The 19,355-nt window shown below is 46.6% G+C and overlaps 1 protein-coding gene across 8 annotated transcripts in view; it reads left to right on the top strand.

Annotated features, from left to right (window-relative positions):
• The window catches only part of DISC1 (DISC1 scaffold protein), a 428,932-nt gene that overhangs the window by 95,822 nt on the left and 313,755 nt on the right, over positions 1–19,355 (top strand). The window contains exon 2 of one of the 8 annotated variants that reach the window (XM_043924984.1): positions 7,209–7,474. The exons of the other annotated variants lie outside the window; for them this stretch is intronic. The gene's annotated coding sequence lies outside the window, so the exon portion shown is untranslated. The remainder of the gene's footprint in view (positions 1–7,208; positions 7,475–19,355) is intronic. 8 annotated transcript variants of the gene reach the window in all.

Below are 19,355 nucleotides of genomic sequence, written 5' to 3'. Positions count from 1 at the left end.
TGATAATGAAAAGCAGAGGACCTCAATACTCTGCATGCAGCTTGTGTGGCCTTTGCATGGTTTCACACACATCCTTTGTGTGTCCTGCTCTCAAGCTAGGCTCCTCCTAACCGCACAGTGTCACACTATGTTGGTGTTTTGAAAAAACAGCACATCTGTTTTCCCTTGGGCTGAGCACTGGGCCCTGGGGTTCCGCTTGCTGCCTGTGCCCCCAACCCTATCCTAGCACACTTCTCAGAGTTGCCTTGCTCTGGGGCCTCTCTGGTTGTGAGTGTGCATTCTGAGATAGGAATCTAGGCATGAAGGAAGATTTCTTGTGGAAACAGTGGTAGGTTGATATTTGACTCCAAGAAAATGGTTTGTTTTATAATTATATATATGAGTATATGTGTATGCATGCATGCGTGCTTAGTCACTTTAGTCCTGTCTGACTCTTTGTGACCTTATGGACTTATAGCCAGCCAGGCTCCTCTGTCCATGGGATTCTTCAAGCAAGAATACTGGAGTAGGTTGCCATGCCCTTCTCCAGGGGATCTTCCCTATGTACGTCTATATAATTCTGTAAACTTTTCCTTCATACACACGTTTTCTGTCAAAGTTTCCTTGGCTCGCAGGTCTCTCGGGGAGGCTGAGCGTTCCTAGAAGCACCTGGTGGCATTGCCTGCATCCTCATGGATACTGCCATGATGGAGAATGTCAGAGGCCCATGCGCACCATTGGTGTGCACCCTTCAGAGGCTTTCTGGTGGAGGGCTTACCCTGTCCTTGTCTTGTCTTCCAACCCTAAGGGTCCTTCTTTGTTCCATTGCCGCCCTGGGTGACATCTTTTCCCCTTAAGCTGGATTTCCCTTGTCCTGGTGTCACTGAACCAAACTTGGGTTTACTCACTGGCACTCTGTAAAGCCGATCTACTGACACTGGGTTGTGGTGAAGGAAAGTAGTGTTTATTGTAAGGCGCCAACACAAGGAGGATGGGTGGCTTGTGCTCGAAAGTCCTGAACTCCCCAAAGCATTTTTAAGTGCCAGGTGAGAGAGGGGTGTTTCAGGGTATGTGATCAACTGCTGTTCAATTATCTGGTTGGTTGATGGTGGTCAGTCATTTGGTGCCAGAAGGTCTGGGGGCTATGTGCTCATGATCATCAAGCAGCAATTTCTTCCATTTGGTGGTGGTTTTAGTATCTAAAAAACTCAGAAAGTATGCTTGAGATACTGTTATCTGGGTACTACAAAGAGAAACTACAGCAGAGGATAAACGGTGTGGGGCGGGAGGGGTGTCTGTCCCTGGGAGTACTCCATAGGGTCCTTCTTGGTTACACTGGTAGTTTGAGTGTATGGCAGGTATATTATAGTCCTCTCCCTTCTCCTCCCATTGTTTAGTTGAATTATTTTTCTTTGTCATAGCATATAGCAGTTATATGAGTCTCCTCCCTTTTGAAACCTTTTCCGGTCTTAATTAACTCTAATCCATCATGTTGGAGAGCATAGGGCAAAGGAAAGAGTCCCGCATCAGGGAGCTGGGACCCTCTAGCCAGCCGTCCATCCAAGACTCGGGGCCCTTTTGCCCAGACCTGTCACTCACCAGCTATGAACCCACTTGCCTCTCCTACCTGTCCTACTTCCAGCCTTCACCTGCAAACAGGGAAATTAGGGGAGTCTTTTTCAGATCTTCTGGGTGAAATCCAGAAATCTATGTCTACCACCTTTCCCCTGATTTACTGGACTTGACTTATTGTTCTTCAGTCACTCAGTCGTGTCTGACTCTTTGCAGCCTCGTGGACTGCAGCACGCCAGGCTTCCCTGTCCTTCACCATCTTCTGGAGCCTGCTCAAACTCATGTCCATTGAGTTGGTGAGGCCATCCAACCATCTCATCCTCTGTTGTCCCCTTCTCCTCTTGCCTTCAGTCTTTCCCAGCATCAGGGTCTTTTCCAATGAGTCAGTTCTTCACATCAGGTGGCCAGAGTATTGGAGTTTCAGCGTCAGCATCAGTCCTTCCAGTGAACACCCAGGACTGATCTCCTTTAGGATGGACTGGTTGGATCTACTTGCAGTCCAAGGGACTCTCAAGAGTCTTCTCCAACACCACAGTTCAAAAGCTTCAGTTCTTCACTGCTCAACTTTCTTTATAGTCCAACTCTCACATCCATACATGACTACTGGCAAAAACATAACTTTGACTATACAGACATTCCATTTAAAGTTATTATAAATGATTGGTTGTATTCCCTGTGTTGTAAATATCTTTGTAGCTTATTTATTTTATACATAGTAGTTTATACCTCTTAATCCCTTACCCCATCTTGCCTCTACCTCCTCCCTCTCCCCACTGGTAACCACTAGTTTGGACCCTCCAAGTCCCAATGGCATTGTAATTATTGTAAATGGCATTATTTCATTCTTTTTTTTTATGGCTGAAAAGGATTCTGTTGTATATATGTACCACTTCTTTATTCATTAACCTGTTGATGGACACTTAGGTTGCTTTCACATCTTGGAAATTTGCAAACAATGCTATGAGCATTGGGGTGCTCTATGTTTTAAATTAGTGCTTTTGTTTTTTTTCAGATAGATACCCAATAGGGGAATTCCTGAATCATATGGTAGTTCTATTTTTAGCTTTTTGAGGAATCTCTAAACTGTTTTTCATAGTGGCTGCACCAATTTACATTGCCACCAACAGTGTTTGAGAGTTCCTTTTTCTACATATCCTCACCAACATTTGTTATTTGTGTTCATTTTGATGATAGCCATTCTAATAGGTGTAAGGTGACACCTCATTGTGGTTTTAATTAGCATTTCTCTGATGATTAACAATTCTGAGCATCTTTCCATGTGCTGTTGACCATCTGTATGTCTTCTTTGGAAAAAAAAGTCTATTCAGACCTTATGCCCATTTTTTATATTTGGTTGTTTATTTTTTTTGATGTTGAGTTACATGAGCTATTTATATATTGTGGATATTAACTTCTTACCAGTCATATCATTTGCAAATATCTTCTCCCATTCAGTAGTTGTCTTTTCATATCATTGATGGTTTCCTTTGCTGTGCAAAAGCTTTTAAATTTAATTAGGTCCCATTTGTTTATTTTTGCTTTTATTTCTTTTGCTTTAGGGGACAGATCCCCCAAAATATTGCTACGATTTATGCCAAAGAGTGTTCTGCCTATGTTTTCTTCTAGGAGTTTTATGGTTTTGGTCTTACATGTAGGTCTTTAATCCATTTTGAGTTTAGTTTTATATACGGTGTTAGAGAGTGTTCTCATTTCATTCTTTAAAATAATATCTCTTAATTTCAAATTCTTTTTCATAACCTTGAGTTTGTACTCTCCTCCCATCACAATTACTGTTTTTAATATCATGTTTTACATCAAATTGTTTTTTGTGTCCCTTAACTGCTTATTGTGGATATGGTGACTTTAATATTTTTGTCTTTTAACCTTCCTACTAGCTTTGTGTATGGATAGTTTTGTATCTTTACTATATGTTTGCCTTTACTGATGAGGCTTCTCTTTTGTAATGTCCATGTTTCTAGTTTTAGCTTTTTCTTTTTAACTTTAAAGAGGTTCCTTTATCATTTTTTGTAAAACTGGTTTGGTGGTGCTGAACTCTTTTAGCTTTTGTTTGTCTGTAAAGATTTTGATTTCTCCATCAAGTCTGAATTGGAACCTTGTGAGTAGAATATTCTTGGTTATAGATTTTCCCCTTTTGTTACTTTAAATATATCATGCCATTCCCTTTTGGTCTGGAGAGATTCTGCTGAAAAATAAGCTAATAGCTTTATGGGAGTTTTCTTGTATATTATTTGTTGCTTTTCCATTGCAGCTTTTTAATATTCTCTCTTTAATTTTTGCCATTTAAATTACAGTGTGTTTTGGTATGTTTTTCTTTGACCCCATCCTGAATAGAAGTCTCTATGCTTTCTGGACTTGGGTGACATTTTCCTTTCCCATGTTAGGGAGTATTTCAGCTATAATGTCTTCAAATATTTTCTCAGGTCCTCTCTCTCTCTCCTCCTTCTGGGACTTCTGTAATGTGAATGTTGGTATGCTTGATGTTGTCCCAGAGGTCTCTTAAACTGTCTTTTCTTTCTTTTTTCTGTTCAGCTTCAGTAATTTCCACTGCTCTGGTCTTCCAGACCACTGATCCATTTTCCTATATCTTTTAGTGTACTGTTAATTCTTTCTAGTTTACTTTTCATTTCTGTTATTGTATTCTTCATTTCTGTTTAGTTGTTCTTTATATTTTCTGACTCTGTTAAAAACTTCTAACTTCTTGTTCTGTGCATCCATTCTTCTCCCAAGTTCTTTGATCATCTTTATGGTTATTCTTGGAAGAGGCATGGCAACCCACTCCAGTACTGTTGCCTGGAAGGTATGGACAGAGGAGCCTGGAAGGCCTCAGTCCAGAGGGTTGCACAGAGTTGCACACGAGGGAAGTGACTTAGCATGCACTCAGGATCATTACCTTGAACCCTTTACTGGGTAGACTGCCTAGCTCCACTTCACTTCATTCTTCTTCTGGGCTTCTCTTCTTTATGGAACATGGTCCTCTTTCGCCTTTCCCCCTAGCTTGCTGTTTTGATTTTTATGTATCTGGTGGTTGTGTTTCCCAGCCTTGGAGAAGTGGCCTGCGGTAGGAGATGTTCTGTGTCCCAGCAGTGCATTGCCCTCTTGTTGCCCAAGCAGTATGCTCTAGGGCTTCCTTCTATGAGGGCATCTTGGGTCCTTCTATTGTGGGGGGCTGACTCTGTGGGTAGTCTGGTAGGCTTGGTTGGCTCCCAGTTTGATTGGTTGCCAGGATCTGCCTTGTATGAAGGCTGCAGGCCACTTGTTGGCAGAGGCCAGGTCGTGGGGTGACTGACTGCCAAACCCAGGAGGGCCCCAGGGCCACTGCTGGCCCACTGAGGGGTGGGGTCATGGTTTGGAGACTCTGGGACAATTGCCACTTCGTTGGTGGGTGAAGCCAGGACCTGGGGTTAGTGCTGGGTCTGCTGGTGGGCAGAGCTTGTCTTGAGTCTGGTTGTAGGGCCCGGGACTCACTGAAGTGGCGTTGGACTGTTGGTGTGTGGGGGTCAGTTACTAGACATAGTTGGGTACAGGATCAGGGGTGTCCTGCTAGTGGGTGGGGCCAGAGTCCAGTCGGCCCCAGTGGGCAGGTTGGTTCCACAGGCCCTGAGACTGTGGTTTTCTTGTGTCTGGTGTCTGTCCCCTGGTGGGTTAGGCTGGTCTGGAGGCTGGAGCAGGCTCCTTGGAGGGCTAGGCTGGCGTCCAGGGACTGGTGCCTGCCCACTGGTAGGTGGTTCTGGGTCCTGGGCCCTCCAGGGGACAGGCCGTGTCCAGAAGTGTCTGTAGCTCAAGGAGTCTTAAGGCAGCTTGTTCGCTGGTGAGTGAGGCTATGTCTCTGCCCAGTTAGTTGCTTGGCTTGAGGCATCTCAGCTCTGGTGCCTGTAGGCTGTTGGCCCAGCGCAGGGCTGGGTCCTGGGGCTAGTGAGCTAGAGGGAGGATTCTACAGTGGCTGGTGCTGGCACCAGTGCCCAGACGGTAGAAGAAAGAGCTCACCCCAAACACCTGCCACCACTGTCTGTGTTCCCAGGGTGAGCTGCAATTGTCTCCTGCCTCTTTAGGAGACTCTCTGAGAATCAGCAGGTAGGTCTGACCCAGGCTCCCGTGAAATCACTGCTTCTGCCCCGGGACCCAGAACACGTGAGATTTTGTGTGAACCCTTTAAAAGCAGAGTCTCTACTACCCCAGCTCTCTGAGATGCCCTGCTGGCCTTTCAAAGCCAAATGCTCTGGGGGCTCATCTTCCCAGGCAGGGCCCTCGGACTAGGGAGCCTGATTTGGGGCTCAGACCCCTCACTCCTTTGGGAAAACCTCTGCAGTTGTGATCACAACCTTCTCCAGCTTGTGTGTTACCCACCCAGGATGGGAGGAGGGACTTGACTATGTCACGAGTCCATCCCTCCCTAGCTGTCTTGTGGTATTTCGTTCTTTATGTCTTCTAGCTGTGGGAGGTATTTTTCATTGCTGATTGTCCCATAAATATAGTTGTGATTTTGGTGTGCCCATGAAGGGAGGTGAGCTCAGGGTCCTTCTGCTCTGCCATCTTGACTGATCTCTCTCTACTGTCTTTTTCCTTTTATTAGTTCTTGCTTAAATAAAGTTAGTTGGACATGATTCACCTTTTTAATAAAGCATTTGTTTATTTGGCTGCATCGAGTCTTAGTTGTGGCATGTGGGATCTCTAGCAGACTCTCTAGCTATAAATCATGGGCTTAGTTGTTCCCCTGCATGTGGGATCTTCGTTCCCTGACCAGGGCTGGAACCCATATCCCCTGCATTGCAAGCTGGATTCTTACCCACGGGACCACCAGGGAAGTCCCAGACACGATTTACTTTGAATAAGCCGTGTAGGCTCCCTCCATTTGTAAGTGTTCATATAACATCCCTGTGATTAACCTTTGGCAGCTCATCTGGTGTGTGTGTCCTGCACATTGATTTGCAGTTGCTAGGCTTCAATTTGCAGGAAGGATCTATTTCCCTTTTTAGAACCCGGGAGGGTGCTTTTGTGTTTCCAGTCTGTTGGAGTATCTCCTGTTCTCCCAGATTTCTTAAAGAACACCTCAGCAATTGTCTGATCTCATTTTCACGTTCCTTCAGTTAATAAGTGAATTAAAGCCAATTTATTATCCAAGATTGCCTCATTTGTTTCAAAATAGCCTGTGTACAGAGGAAGCTCTATTCCCTTAGTGAGAGTTAACTCAAGGTTTAAAACCCATTCTAGAGAAAAACAGACTCATCTAGTTTGCTTTTGCTATTAAACACGTTTTTAAAAAAGGAATCGGCCTTTGGTATTGATGGAAGTTGAGAAAAATAGCTCAAGACTGAAAAGGTAAATGAAGAGAGAGAGGGGCAAAACCCTTGATTCTGAGTGTTCAGAAAAAAGTGTGAAATGTCATTCTTTCCCTTAATAGTTCCCTTAAGGAACATGAGAAAGTTTTCAAAGCAGTGGCTGGTTGAGGCATGCACATGGCAAGGATTTCTGTACCTCTAGGGGAAAATATAGATCAGTTAAAATCTTCAGGAGTTTCTTATATTTGTCGGAAATTGCTTACAGACGTGTGATATCTTTCTGATAATTTGGGAATTTCCATGAACTTCTGTGCTTTCATAGTCACCCATTTATTTTCTCTCTGCTGCCTTCTACCCTAGTAGGAAGATAACAAGAGAAAAAACAACAACAACAACACAAAACTAAGTCTGAAGCAGCGGACTGTTGGAAACACTGAGTAACATCAATAACACTGTTCAGGAAAATTGTAAGATGCTATTAGAATAAAACGATGTCTTCCGGTGCCCAAGAACTTGAGGAAAGAAGCAAATTTTTTGAGCCTGTGTCACCACTAATCACAAACTCTGATGGGCTTTTGAAAATACACGTCAGTGATTTTATCATATCTTCAGAACCGTCCGTCAAGGTATGGGGATTATGCCCTTTATTTCTTTATTTTCGGCTGTTCTGGGTCTCTTGCTCCCCGCGGGCCACTTTCTAGGTGTGGTGCACAGGCTTCTCATTGCAGTGGCTTCTCTTGTTGAGTGTGCGTGGACTTAGTAACTGTGTCTCGTGGGTTTACTTGCCCTGAAGCATGTGGGATCTTCCCAGATCAGGGGTCACACCCATGTCCCCTGCATTGGCAGGTGTATTCTTAAGCACAGGGCCACCAGGGAAGTCCCTTGGCTGTTTTATACACAAACAAACTGAAGCATAAGTGGGCTGAGTCACTTTCTCACGTCACCCAGATGGGAGCTGACAGAATCCAGCTCTTGTCTGTGCAGCCAGATCCTTTCTGTGAGTCTTGAACTGGGAACCTCATACCTGACAGACGAGGTTAGTCATCCTTGGAGGAAACAGGGCTTGTCTGTAGACATCGTGGCTCCAAGGTGACATGGCTGCAATGTCCAGAAGGCAGGACTGGAATGTGCTCATAAATACAAAACTGACATCTTACGCACCGTGTGGGTCTAATCTGGAGAAAGATGCTAACACAGAGGTGCTCCCCCGCTGGGGAGTAGGGAACACTGACCAGGAGCACAGAGGACGAAAGCACTGTTTTCACCCTCCTGGGCCGGGGGAGAGGGTGGGGACCGGTGGGAACCTTCCTGTCTGCAGGGCAGACAGGCAGCTCCGCATCGTGGTCCATGTGAGGCCAGATGTGGCTCAGAGCAAAGCTCTCGAGGGCCTCTCTGTTGTGAGGAGATTGTTAACAGCCTCCAGCTGAGAAAACCAAGTTCAAAGAAGGTTTACTTTGACAAGCCAAGGAGCTCTGAGGGGCAGAGGTAGGTTCAGACTCTCTTTTTTAAAAAAGTATTTATTTTATTTATTTTTGGCTGCGCTCAGTCTTTGTTGCTGCACGTGGGCTTTCTCCAGTGTCCGGGAGCGGGCCGACTCTGGAGTTGTGGCGCTGGAGCGTCTCATGGCAGAGGCTCCTTCTGTCAGAGAGCATGGCCTCCAGAGTGCAGGGCCTCAGAGGCTGCAGCACGCGGTCTCAGGAGCTGCAGCTCCCCGGCTCTAGAGCACTGACTCAGTAGTTGTGGCCCATGGGCTTCGTTGCCCTACAGCATGTGGGATCTTCTAAGACCAGGGATTGCACCCACGTCCCCTGCATTGCCAGGCAGATTCTCATCCACTGTACCACCAGGGACGTCCCAGACTCTCTTGAGAATGTCATTCTTCCTCTTGCAATTCTTGTTATTCCTGGGATGCTGAGCCTCATGAATGATTGACTGTGGGGCCTGGTCCCGTGGGTGGCTTGAACTCCTGTGTGTGCCTGCTGGGCCAGCGCATCCCTCGATGCACACGCAGCTCTCTGGGAAGCCTGGACTGCAGGAATGATTCCCCGGGCGACCTGGCTCTGTGCTGGCCTGGCCTGACTGTGATATCTGGGGGTGTCATCACCATGCTCTGAATGCCAGCCTCCAGGGGAGCAGCCAGCATCTCCGGCTCTTTGCCCCCCTTGGCAGATGGTCCTGATCTGAGAGTTTTCTGTGATACCCCCCCTGATAGTAGTGACTGGTGGAGACACTAGAATCTCATCTTTATAAAAAAAAATCACAAAATATATCTCATTTTGAGAACAAAAGCTTTCAAAAGGAGTTGAGTGAAGATGTTTAGTTGCTTTCCACAGTATGGAAACATATTGATATAACCAAAGCACACTTGAGATATTTAAGCATCAAAGCATCCATGGAGACTTATGCTTAAGAGTAAAATGTATTGCTTTGTTCGAATTGATTCCAGAGTGAAGAGGCACTCCAAAGGCAAGAAGACACAAGGATTCTGTATAATTAGTTTGTGCTGTGTGAATGTAAATGGGTACTTGAAAACAGTTTGCTCTCTTAAACATCCTAAGTATTCCCCACTTCTGTCTTCCAGAAAGTAGGACTGTTTAAACAAACCCCTTCTGTGTAGGGGGTGCAGAGGTTAACTCCAGTCCAGCCCCTGCCTAGTTTTCATCCACTCCAAATGCTAATGGCGTTTGAATCAATCGGAAAGATTTGAGCTTCCTGGATGGAGAGATGGCCTCTTAAAACTTGGATGCTATATATAGTATCTCAATATGAAGTGAGACTAGAAAAGTTTTATGAGAGAAGAATCCTCAGGTGCAGATGAAAGACAATCATATTCTGCTGTAAAATATTTCCTTACATCTAAGACCCAGTTAAGTGACAGGTCACCCTCAGCACCCTCCCCCATGCTCACAGTGGCTTAGAGCATCTTTATAACATAGGGATCATTTAATTTCTTCACACCAGGGCATCAAGTATTTCCACTGGAGTGTGGAAAAAAATACCAAATTTCCTCTCGTTTTCTAGTAGGAAACCATAGAGCAGACATTTGCTGCTTATATTATTTTTAAGGACAGGCATTTAAAGTGGCACAAACCTTTGATATGGGCTTAAATTCTGAGTATTATAAAAATTTAGTGCGAAGTAGAGACTTCCTAGAAGGACAGGCTACTACTTATGTGTGAAGGGCTGACAACTTAAGAGCATTTTTTAATAAACACATCTCAAATTTGGCATGCAAGACGGGGCATTTAGAAAGCCATGAAAATAAGCCGGTGCATAAAATACAGCATTAAAAAGGTAACTGTGAACTTTACAGATGGACAAGTCTGAGCAAAGCTCTCTTTTGTTAGGGTGGATGTGAGAGCTTACGGTTCTTTGCTGCAAAAATAAGAACAGAAACTTGCTTTGAAGTAACAGCTACAGAGAGGGCTCCTTCTGGTTCATCCATATTTTATTAGGGTGGCAGTTAAAAAATTCATTAGCGACACCCATCTGGAGCTAACAGCACTCTTGAGGGGGTTCAGATGGTGATCGGATTTTTGAGTCGCACTTTGCATGGAAAGAAAAAGACAATCGTTTATGAGAATTAATAGTGCTGTGGAGAGAGGCTGCGCAGTGATTTCAGAGCAAACCCTTTCACAGGCTTTATGAGTCTCTAGTTGCTAAATTCCTCTACTACTTGCTTCACCTGGAGGAAGGAGATCCAGGGGTAAAAAGGAAAGAAAAGAGAACTCAGGACATTGGATCAGAGAGATGGGCAGGTATTGGCCAACGAGAGTGGGTGGGTTAAGTGTCTAGGGATACCATGCTAGATGCCGTGTGTATTAGCCTCCAAGAACCTCCTCCTGCTCTGGTTTATCTTTACCTTAAGTTCTGTCTACAGGGCTTCCCTGGTGGCTCAGATGGTAAAGAATTTGCCTGTAGTGCAGGAGACCTGGGTTCAATCCCTGAGTCGGGAAGATCCCTTGGAAAAGGGAATTGGTTGCCCACTCCAGTATTCTTGCCTGGAAAATTCCATGGACAGAGGAGTCTGGCAGGCTGCAGTCCATGGGTTGAAAAGAGACACGACTAAGCGACTAACACTTTCATTTTCACTGCCTACAGGGGGCCATGTCCAGGTGCCTTGGCTTTAAGATGGTATTTTTGCTTTATTCCTGAATTGCAAGTAAAAATAGCTTTTGAATGATTACTCTGTGCCAGGCTCGGCAGAGGGCAGTGAAACGAATAACCTCCTCTATTGTCTCAGCAATGCCATGAGGTGGAGCCCCAGGTGACAGACCAGATAACACAAGCGGCAGAGTCGCAAGTAACCCAACCCAGCACTCACTTGGAAGTGGCAGAGAGAAATTTTAAATGCAGGTTTTCTGTCTCCAGAGCCCATACCATTTCCTACTGAAAAACACATGTCCATAATTTGTGTGCGGGTATGTACATGCTTTTTAAATAAGCTTTTTATTTTGGAATATTTATAGATTTATAGGAAAGTAGTAAGGATAATACAGTTTCCTTCACCCAGGTTTCTGTATGCTAACATATATAATATGTTATAATATATATTATATATTTGCTGTTGTCCAGTTGCTAAGTTATGTATGCCTGACTCTTTGTGACCCCATGGACTGTAGTCCACCAGGCTCCTCTGTCCGTGGAGTTTTCCAGGCAAGAATACTGGAGTAGGTTGCCATTTCCTCCTCCAGGGGATCTTCCCAACCCAGGGATCGAACCGGCATCTCCTGGGTCTCCTGCATTGGTATATGAATTCTTTACCACTGTCCCACCTGGGAAGCCCTGTATTTGGTAGGATAATTAAAACTAGAAAATTAACATTGGTACAATGAGCTAACCTCCAGCTTTTATTTGAGTTTCACCAACTTTCCACGAATATCCTTTCGTTGTTCCCAGATCCTATCCAGGATCCCACACTGCATGGTGCATGTGTGGGTTTGACCCTAAAACACCAAAGTGGGCTGAATGTTGAAGCGTATTTGGGCCCTGCCATCCTGACTGCAGACGGGGGAAGTGAGAAAGCTGCCGGCATCCCAGGCCTTCCTCATGGGTGGTCATGTCGGGGGCCAGGGGCGCAGGTGGGCGGTGCCCAGGCCTCCCATTGTCTTATAGAAAGTGGAAACCCTATGTGGGGGAGAAGATTTAGAACAGATGGAGACAAGTTTTAAATACAGATCACACTTGGTCCGCATGTAGTGGGCAACAACTACAGCTGCATTTCAAGAAACGAAAGAGGAAGATTCTGCAAAGAAACATGATCTACAGTGCTGTGAATAAGTTCATGATAGGCTTGAACTCCCAAGTGTTCCAGGAGGTTATTCAGGACTCCCCCATAAAGCAGAGGCTCCCAGTCCCACTGCCTACGGGGTCACTTAGGGAACCTCCAAAGGACTCAGGCCTGAGTCCCTCTCCCCAACTCTGTGATGTCATCAGCCTGGGTTGTGGCCTGGACTGTGGAATTTTTAAAAGATGCCATTTAAAAGTGACTCTAACGTGCAGCCTTGTTTGGGAGCCACTGATCTAAAATCTCAGCATTTCAGCTGCAGAACTAAAGCCAAGGATAGCAGTGACAGCAGCTGGACACACAGACTGCGTTGGTGTAAGTGGTGTCCCTCACCCAACACCTTCTGGAATCACCAGTGGCTTCCCTCCCTTCTGGTTCTTTCTCTCCTGAGCCCTCCCCTCCTTCCAGAATTCCTCCTTAGCTGGCGCTGTCCTTTCTCCAGGCTCTTCTGTTCTCATTCATTCCTCTTCTCTCTAGCACAGGTCCCTTCCCTGCCTCCACCTGGAAGCCCCCCAGGCTTGCCCACAGCCTGCCATCCCTTCTTCCCCAGTGGCCTTGCCTGCCAACTCTCAGTGACCCTGAGAAAGAATTGTGCCATTCTCGTATACTTGCTGTTCCCTCTACCTGCAGATTCTTTACTGACTGAGCCACCAGGGAAGCTCGTGTCTACATATAATCTACATTCCCATACATACTTGTGTGTGTACATGCACACATGCATGTGTCTTTTTATTACACTCTAACATGTGTTCACCCATAAGTACGCATGTGTGCGCGCACACACACACACACACACACCCTGGTCCTCCCTGCCCACTGATGACACTGTTGAAAATATACTTCCTGTTGGACTTCTGATTTTAGCCCCTGATTTAAGCTTAGGTTCTTGAGGATGAGGCTGGCTTGTGTTAGGTATGGGGAGTTTTATATGGATATGTGTATAATGGTAGAAGCTGACAAGGAAAAAGAAAGACATTTTTGACTTAATGGATATTTTTAAAAATGTAGACATCTTGGTAAACTAGTTAGGATGATTCTGAAGGATTCTTTGTAGAAAGATTGAGAATATCATTTATCTGGCCCTGAAATATTTCTTTGCCTAAATGTTTCTTGGGGACTTTGCTCATGGTCCAGCAGTTAAGAATCTGCCTTGCAATGCAGGGGACGTGGGTGCGATCCCCGGTCGCGGAACTAAGATCTCACATGCCACGGAGCGACTGAGCCTGTGTGCTGCACTAGCCCATGCTGCAGTGGAGAGGGAGCCCAAGCAACGCAGTGAAAGATCCTTCATGACCTCATGAAGAGCCCATGTGCCACAGCTAAGACCCGGCACAGACAAAGAGCTAGTCCTGCTGCAGCTGGATGCAGCGGCTGGCTCCATCCTGCCACCTGCCTCAACAGAGGGTGGTGGAGGGTGGGCAGCGTGCCCATAATGCTCAGAAGAAAGTGTTCTCCCTGCCCGTTGTCGCCAAGAATCCTGGAGTGGCTGTGGCGCAGAGCGGGATGCAGACATCAGGAGGACGGTGCCTCCTGGCGCGGTGCCCTCCTGCTGTGTGGAGGAAGCTACGGGCTTCCTTTGCCCTGAGTTTGGGGCCTCCTAACTGCTGTCCTTGTGTCCTTTCTTGTTCCTGTCTGGTCTCTCCTCCACAGAGGGAATCTCGGAAAACATGCAGGTCAGATCCCGCGTCTTTCCATCCAGAGATCACTCTCAGGACAAAGAGCTAGTCCTGCTGCAGCTGGATGCCGCGGCTGGCTCCATCCTGCCACCTGCCTGTCACCAGGGTCCCCCCCTGCCCTTGCAGCTCTGCCCCTTCCTCTCTCAGGATCTTCCCAGCAGCCTCCCCCGTGGCCTCCCTGCCGCCCGCTCACTGTCAGATCCCATCTAAATGTCACTCCAAGACCCCGCTGACCAAGCCAGGGCTCTGTTACGTGGCCGGGCACCGCCAGGCTGCCCGTCCCCCTCCCCGTCTCTGTTCCTCCGTGTGCTTGCGTGGTCGCCACTGCCCGCTCCCAGGAGGACGGGGGCCCTGAGCACTCCCCACGCTCCCTCAGGACAGGGTCTGGTTCCTCCGAGAGGCAGGCGCTCAGAGGGGTGAGACGTGGGCGAGGTTTAGGGAGGTCCCCCTGAGGATAGAGGAGGGGGCAGGGAAGCTTTCCTGGAAGACCGGGAAGGAGCGAGTCTCACTGCCCAGGAGGTTCTGGTCAGGCTGACGGGGGGCTCTTGGGCCCAGGTTGCTTGTAAGAGTTGTCCTGTCTCCCCCGGAACGGTCTGTGTTCACCCTATCCTTCCTTTAACTCCAGGAGGTGAGTTTTGGGGTAGCACATACAGTGAGGAGTACTCTGGAGCTAAGAGAGCCCTCTGCTTTGCTGAAAGGCAAAGAACTGTCAGGTTAACCAGCTGAGCCAACTGGGCAACTCCACTGTGTATGTGCTCAGGCGCTTCAGCCGTGTCCGACTCTGTGTGGACCCCCTGGACTGTAGCCCGCCAGGCTCCTCTGTCCCTGGGATTCTCCAGGCAAGAATACTGGAGTGGGTTACCATGCCCTCCTCCAGGGGATCTTCCTGACCTAGGGATCGAATTCATGTCTCCTGCATTGGCAAGTAGGTTCCTTACCACTAGCACCACCTGGAAGCTCCAGATAACTCCACTAGTTAACTTCAAATGGAATTCTCTGTCCTCTGTGGTTGAGTAGTCATTCCATCTTGGGACAGTTTTTGTACATGACTTACATCCCGTGCTAGATCGTAAGCAATCTGGGGTCGGGGGTGGTGTCTTGCCCTTGTCTGCATCCCCATCCAGTATCCTGTGTTCAGTGAGGACTGGTTTTGTTGGCGTGGATTGCACAATTAAAATGGAAGCGCAGTAAAGCTTGATTTATTTTTCTCTAGCACTTGTCTCGCTCACCAGATTCTTACTACAGTGACCCCGAGGCACTTCCAAATCCCCAGGTGCCCTCTGGACTGTCTGAGAAAGAGGAACTTGTGCTTAATGTATATGATTGGATTCTGGTTCTTGGAAAACAAGTTAATCCTCAGGCTTGTGTGGTTTCTTTATGATCCAGAACCTTTGGTTAATCTGAACATTTTATAAAAGTCTATGCCTTGACCGTGACAAATAGGATTAAAATTCCTTCCATGAAAAGAGTATATTCACTTACGTTTCCACTGTACACTTATACACAGGTCGTGTTTTGTGAAGTCATCATGTTGTATTTTTCTGACTATTCTACACATCCTCAGCAGTGCCTCCGAGTCCCTGTGTTTCCCCTTCAGGAGGCAGAACTGCTTTCCCCACAGGGCCTTAGCATCACCGAGCAACTTTCCCAAACCCACATGAGCATTTTGTGTAGATTTTAACTTGGGTATTGGCTTTAAGGTCTTCCAAGTAAATTCATGAGTATGTTTTCTTAAACTGCGTAGTTTAGATTTCCTAGTCAAAAATAAATATGATTTGGTCAACGTATATTAGATGCCTTCTCTGTATACTAGGATTTGGCCGGGGGCTGTTGTAAGGATCTCATGGAGCTTATTTATAGCATAAATTGAGAACAGTTTATATACACCAAAGAGAATAACTGACAGAGCTGGGTGTTAATAAATAGGGAAGAGGAGTGATGTGGACTCTTGGTGAAGGCCTGTGAGCTGGGTAATCTGGATGAGGTAGCTGATGGGGGAGGGGTTGGATGGATAAAGGGAGAGTCTTAGAGGTGGGGCAGGCAGGATCCTTGCTGACAGGGCTGGTGACATTGGTTTCTCCAATTTTCTGCGTAAATTATGTAAGCAGATGCTCCTGGGTAACTTATCTGGGCTGTGTGTGGGAGCCCCGTGACACCTGGGCCGAGTCGAAGCCCTCATCCTTCCCTCCCTTCAGTCTCAGAGCTCACTGGGTGGATAGGGTGGATTTGAGATCCCACATAAGCAGGGACCTGCCGGTTTGCGCCGTGGAGAGGAAGTAAGAGGACTGTGCTCCCCTCCCCTAGAGCCTGCTGTGGAGTGTGAGGCTGCAAGGGAAGGAGACAGCTGCTGAGGCCCTGCCTCCGTCTCAGCCTGTCTGGGGCCAGCTGGGCAGACTGGAGCCCTTTCTGGGTTTACACAGAACAGAGGGCACAGCTGGCTTCAGGTCCCTCCCTCATCTTGCCACAGTCAACTTCCTGCCCGCTTGAACCTGTGTTCCCAGAGCTGACTACAGCAGGGTGCCAGAAGGACTCTTTCTCTCCAAGGTCTGATGCATTAGAAGCCTTCCTCAACCGCAGGATGTGAAGGCTGGGCCTGGATGTCAGGGTGGATTTCAGGCAGGGTAGATAAGTAACAGTTGGTTTCTGGCTAGAGGGATGGGGCTTCCCAGTTGGGAACCCTCCTGCCAATGCGGGAGACTTAAGAGATGAGAACTCGATCCCTGGGTCGGGAAGATCCCCTGGAGGAGGGCATGGCAACCCACTCCAGTATTCTTCCCTGGAGAACCCCATGGACAGGGAGTCTGGTAGGCTACAGTCCATAGGGTCACAAAGAGTCAGATATGGCTGAAGAGACTTAGCATGCATGCACAGAGGGACATCAGGTGCGCACGTGTGTGTTAAGTTGCTCAGTCGCATCCGACTTTTTGCAACCCCAGGGACTGCAGCCTGCCAGGCTTCTCAGTCCATGGGGATTCTCCAGGCAAGACTACTGGGGTGAGTTGCCAGTTCCTTCTCCAGAGGGACATCATAAATGTCCTCAAAAAAAAATTTTTTTTTAAATAAGTGGAAAAAGGTTTCAGAACAGCTGTGTGCTCCATATGGGTTTCTGATACCCCTTCTGGCTCATTCCACAGGTGCCCTCCAGATCCAACCCTACTAGCTCCTCTGCCCTCTCTGGAGGCTTAGGATCGATGGCGTGTGACAGTCTCTGTTTCTGGGGTTACATTCTGGGAAGGTTCACACCTGGGGGGATGTCTGGCGTACAGGAGGATTCAGGGGCTGGACTACCCCTGTTCCCCACCCCTACCTCTCAGCCCCTCATTTGATGAACACTGTGGCCTGACAGCATCTTACAGGACACCCCTGCCCCCCACCCAGGAACTCGGGCTCCCATTGGGGAACTGCTTGGATAGCAGCTGGGCCAGGCCTGGGGAGGTTCCAGACCCTTGGTTGAGTAGCTTTAAGGAGGGCTACTCAGACCCAAGGGCCTACAGGCACTTGAAAAGAAGTGAAATTTCAAACAAATTATTTTCTACTTAACGTTTCCCGTTTAACTTCAGAAGGGTTATTTGTATGATTGGACTTGCATAAAAAAATTAGTTTAAAGCCTCTTTAAGCCAAAAGACAATACAGATTTCACAGGACTCCGTTTTGAAGGTATGAAATTGCTGAATAGTTTTCCTTTGGTAATTGAAGCCAGAGTTCAGTGTTCTCTCTGCTTCCTTCTGGATTCCTTGTTCTTCGAAAAATATTTTGCCAGTTTTACAGGCAGAGGAGAGTTAGTTCTTCTTGGCATCCCTCTGCCCTGTGCTGACTACCTCCAGGTGCAGGGGACAGCCTCAGATGGCAAGAGCATTGAGGGAGAGGATGGGTCTCCTTGGGATCACAGAGCATGGTGACCCAGTTTGGTCTATTAAAAAATTTTTCTTTATTGAGGTGAAACACATATAACCAGAATTACCCTTGTAACCATTTTCAAGTGTACAGTTCAGTGTCATTACAGACGTTAGCATTGCTTTGTTTCTGTCACCCTGTCCATCTCCAGAACTTTGTTGTCTTCCCAGAGTGAAGCTCTGTGCCCCCCAAGCACTAGCTCCCAACATCCGCCTCCCTCCAGCCGTCTGCCTTCCTCCAGCCCCTGCAACCATCTTTCTACTTTCTGTCTCTATTAATTTGACTCCTCAAGGTATCTCATATAGGTGGAATCAAACACACTTGTCCCTTTGTGACTATCTTCTTTCACTGAACGTCATGTTCTCAAGATTGAGGTTCATTCATGTTGTAACAGGAGTCAGAATTTCCCTTTTTTAAATAAGGCTGAATAATTTCCCATCCTGTGGACAGACCATGTGTCATCCGTCCATTTGTCAAGGCTCTCTTGGGTTGTTTCCACCTTTGTGTATAGTGAATAATGCCGCTATGAACACAGGGGTACAGTTATCTCTTTGAAACCTGATTTCAATTCTTTTGGGTGTATACTAAGAAGTGGAATTGCTGGACCATGTAGTAATTCTATTTTTAATTTTTTGAGGAATTTCTATACTCTTTTCAGCTATACCATTTTACATTCCCATAAGTGCACATTCCCATAGAGCACACTGGTTTCAATTTTTGCACATCATCATCAACACTTAAATTATTTTCTGTGTGTGTGTTCAATAGTAGCCATCCTAGTGAGTGGTCCAAAATGATGTATTAATGATTCCTTCTGTACATTTTCTGCAGCTTTTTGTCATGTTCTTTCCCACCAATTCAAACCTTGATGGAAGAAAAGAAAAATAAGAAAAAAGAAAAAATAAAACCTTTCTTTGACTTCTTGTCATTGCAAGTTGTCATCCTAAGTGGTGTCGTTGGAGGTAAAGGATATAGAAAAAGCATGTGATTTGGGGTCAGATGGGCCCCAGTCCATCCATCCATCCATCCATCCTACTTTCCCTCCATATATCCTCGCACCCGTTCATTTATTCACCATTTATCAAGCAACTTAAAGGCAGGGCGTGGTCATAACACAGTGGGATCCTGGATGCCTAGCGCTCTCTGTTTACCTGATGAAGGATCTGAGGCCATCTGTATTCTGGGAAGTGGGGCAGGATGTGTGGACCCAGTAGGGGTGGGGAGCTCTGCTCCAATTCTCAGCACAGGCTGCCCTATACACACAGCTGTGCCTCACGTTGTCTGCTCTTGCGTCTTCCATCCAGTCTGATTCGAGTTGTTCCAGGGCCCAAGACTCAGCCGCTTGCAGGGGTTTGATTTCTCTGAGCCTCAGTTTCCTTAAGTGAAAGAAATGTTACAATTCCTGGTTGATTCACATGACTTTGGTAGGGAGCTATGGAAATTAGCGCAGATGAGGATATGCCATGAGTAACGAGGTGCTACAAAATATCAAAATAGTAACTGTTAATAACACTTTAATCACAATTATTGTTAGTGCCAGGCACTGTTCTGAGGGGGTCTGCCTATAGTAACTCATTTAGTTTAATGCTCACCACCATCCTAGGAGAGAAGTACTGTTGATATCTCCATTTTTCTGATTAGCAAACTGAG

Source organism: Cervus elaphus, chromosome 15 (assembly GCF_910594005.1).
Source record: "Cervus elaphus chromosome 15, mCerEla1.1, whole genome shotgun sequence".
NCBI classification, from domain to species: Eukaryota; Metazoa; Chordata; class Mammalia; order Artiodactyla; family Cervidae; genus Cervus; species Cervus elaphus.
The sequence above is the reverse complement of the archived record's forward strand: the minus strand, read 5'-3'. Positions and strand labels throughout refer to the sequence as shown.